Source organism: Miniopterus schreibersii (assembly GCF_964146895.1).
Source record: "Miniopterus schreibersii genome assembly, chromosome: 1".
Taxonomy (NCBI): Eukaryota; Metazoa; Chordata; class Mammalia; order Chiroptera; family Miniopteridae; genus Miniopterus; species Miniopterus schreibersii.
Genome location: NC_138101.1, coordinates 178,184,670 through 178,188,393, shown reverse-complemented (window position 1 = coordinate 178,188,393; position 3,724 = coordinate 178,184,670).

Genomic DNA, 3,724 nt, shown 5'->3' with positions numbered 1-3,724 from the left:
GGGCCCGGAGGGAACTCGGCGGGGAGGGCGGCTCAGCCTCCAGCCAGCATCACCCCTCCCCCCCGACCCCCCTCCCGCGACAGCCCCAATTCTGGTGGCCCCGATTGGCTGGGCGGGGCAGGTGAGTAGCGGCGGGCCGGCCGGAGCGCCAATCAGTGCGGGCGCCGCTGGAAGGCCCGGCTCCGTGCGTCCGGAAGGTGCGGGCGGGTCGCTCCGGGGGAGGCGGCCGCCGCGCTCCCCCACCCCCACCTCCCGCGCTGGGCTCGGCCCCGCTTCCCCTCGCGTGCGCCCCCCGCGTCGGCGCTGGGAACACGTGTGTTTAGTGATGGGCTTGGAGTCACAGATCCCTACTCGCCTCTGGGTCGGGGAGAGGCAGGAGCAAGGGTTGGCAGACAGCGGGGCGTGGAGTCCCCGCAAAGTCCTTGGGTCGCTCCGTGGCGCTGCGGTGAGCCTCGGTGTTCTCACCTGAAAGCGCAGGTAGGTGCCTGCACCTCCCGGGGCCAAGTAAGACTAAGGTGACTGCCCGCAGCGCCCGCCGGAGGGGAGGCTCCGGCCCGGCCCGCGGCCGCTCCCCGCCCCCCCTTTCGCCCCCACCCCCACCCCTCCGGGGGGTTCCACGTTGCGCCGCCGCCGCCTCGCCGGGATCGGGTTTCTTTTCCCGGAGCTGCGCTGTCTGCGTCGGCTTTTGGCGCTCGGTGCCGAGCCCGAGCTGTCAGTGCCGCGGTGCCGGTGATTTACCTGCGCGCCCGGCGCGAGCTCCCGGGGGCCCCGCGCTCCCCGCGCTCCCCGCGCTCCCGCCCCCCGGGCGGCTCTAGGTGACCGTCTCGCTTTCGGGTCCCGCGGAGACGTCTGTGTGCCCCCTGGGACCCGCCCCGGGGAGGCTGTGTTCGCGCTGCCGCCCGCTGGCCCCGCTCCAAAGGCAAAGCCGTGAGATTGCGCCGGAGGCGGCGGCGGCTGGCCCCCCGCGGTCGTCCTTCCCGGGCCGGGCGGCCGCAGCCGTCGGGACCCACGCGCGCCCCGGCGAGAACCGCTTCCCCCTCGGCTCGGCTCTGAGTCCGCGCGTGTTTAAGTCCGGACAGGCGTTTGCAAATGTAGTCAGAGCGCCAAGTCATCCTACAGATAGACTTACACTTGCCCAACTTGAAAAACGAGGTAAATACCCTGCGGTGTGGCTCAGCGGTGAGAGTCAGCCTGCGGACGGGAGGGTCGCGGGTTCGATTCCCGGTCAAGGGCACGTGCCTTGGTTGCGGGTTCAATACCCGACCCGGTCGGGGCGCGTGCGGGAGGCGACCAGTCGAAGTGTCTGTCTCACATGGATGTCTCTCTCCTCTCTCTCCCTCCCCCCCCTCCTAACCACTCTCCCTAAAAATCAATGGGGAAAAATCCTGATGAGGGTTAACAAAACCAAAACGAAAAAAAGAGGAATAATTAATATAAGATAAAATGCACAGATCTTAAGTATTTATCTGATGACGTTTATCTGATGAATGTGTACACGGAGTAACCACCACCCAAAGTAAGATGCAAAACATTTCCGTCACTCTGGAAAGTTCCCTCATGCTGCTCCTGTCTAGTCAACTCCACTGTCCTCTACTCCCTCTCAGGCAACCACTTTCTGATTCTTAACATTTGCACACCTTTTTACAGTTTAACATTTTAATGTCTAAAATGGCATTTTCTGCAAAGCCACCCCCCTTTGCTCAGCCTGCTCCCCTCCTTTATTGCCTGCCTGGCTCCTTGTAGGCATCTGAGTTTGTACCCTCACTAGATGCTTTCCCAGGCCTTCCCAGGTGTAACATTTTATGGGTGTAGTTAGGAAGGGGCCTCACACAGGGCTCCACACCTTGACACCGTCCCCCTAACCAGCTCTGGGGTTCCCAAGCCCAGGCAGCATCCTCTTGATGGTCACTGTCCAAAGGGGCCCATCTGAACTCCCTGTGTCCCTGTACAAAATTACAGGCCCGGCCTTAACACAGGGCCCAGGGTCTGGATTCATCAATAGAAGGAGACAGGACTAGAAAGATGAGAGCCCATGGGTAGAGCGTAAAACAGACATTTCACAAGTTTTTGGCTACTTTTGACAAGTTCTAATGCTTGGAGAATTTTCCCACTGTGGGAGTCCTGCTTTTCTCAGATGGAAGCTAGAAAACTGGTGTTAGTGCCTGTGGTATGGAGTTCACTGGTCAGGGGCACCAGGACAGGACTCTGAACTCAAAGTTCAAATTTGCAGTTGACAAACACGAGGAAAAACCATGCCCAGGCATCAGTTTTCTCAGGGGAAGGTGGTACTGAAGGCATCTGACTTGCTTTGGGGGGTCAGCTGTGGCTGCCAGGTTGTGTTCCCAGTGCAGCCAGCAGCATTTACACTGGCTGCAGTGGCAGCTACAAGTAGGCGGGCTCCTGGCTGCGCACAAACGGCAGCATCAAGTGCTCTGTGATGGCGGCAGCAGGGTTCTGGGTGGCATTCCTGGAAGTCCCACCTCTGGTCAGGCCTGGGTCTGTAGCCCTGCCAGTATCCTTTTAATCAATTAATTCCTTTTCTGCTTAATCAGGTCAATACCAGCTTTGGCTGCTTTTGATGTAGGACTAGGGATGAGCTTGTAAGCCATAGGTGGGAGAAAGGCAGGATACCTGGAAAACCCATACTTAAGGGAGTCCTTCCCGAACAGAAGGGCTGGTGAGCCCAGATGGTTCCTGGGAAAGATTCGGTGTCTTCACTGGAAGAAATAGAGCACAATTTTCTTCAGTAGCAAAGAGAAACCAATCTTGCCCATCCCCTCTGCATACAGGACATCTGAATAGACCTTAACTAATGGCAGGAAAGGCGGGTGGAAAGACTGCTCCGAGGAACACAGCATGAGTTTGAAGGACCGCTAGATACTTAAGTGGCTTTTGCTTCACTCAACTAACCAGCCCAGATCATGCCGAGGCAGCCCTGGGAGAAGCTGTTTCTGCTTCCATGGTGTTCTCTGCCCCAGCTGGTGGGAGTGCCGAATGCCTAGAAGACAGTTCTGGAAAGATAAAACAAGCTGGGTGCCAATCCAGCGCCCCAGACCAAGTGTGGGCCAGGGCTGCCCAATCTTATCAGGAATTAAGTGAAACCATCCAGAGATGGAAACTCGGGATCCTGAGAGCCCTACATGCTCAGACAGAACTGATGTTGTAAATGTATTATTTACATCTTACCTATTTCATTTAACCTTTGAAACAGTCCCAGTGAGGTACATATTACTTTTAATTTTCCAGATGAGAAAAATGGAGTTCAAAAAGGTTGCCTTCCTAAGGTCACTCAGCTAGTCATTTCCTGGAACACGATAGCCCCTCATCTATGCGTTGAATGAGGGAAAGTGGCAGGATGAAGACTCAGTTACTTGATTTGGTCTGAATCGCAAGCCCACAGCCATCACTCTGCAGCACAGTGCCATGTGAAGTGCAGGCTGGGAAATTGCTAGACCTCTCTGTTTAGTCTTTCCCTTTTTTTCTAGTAATTTCTTTCAGTTGCCAACTCACCTAAAAGTTCCTGCAGAACTGAAGATGCAATTCTATTTGCACTGAAATTTCAGCCTCTCAGCTGTGTTTATAGACTCCTAATAATGAACACACGTTTTATTTTTCTTATAGTCTTTATTTTTCCTCAGCTTTATTAACATGTTTGCAAATAAAAACTATATATTTAGGTTGTACAACATTTTAAGGTGTGTTTTTTAAGGTGTATAATGTGATG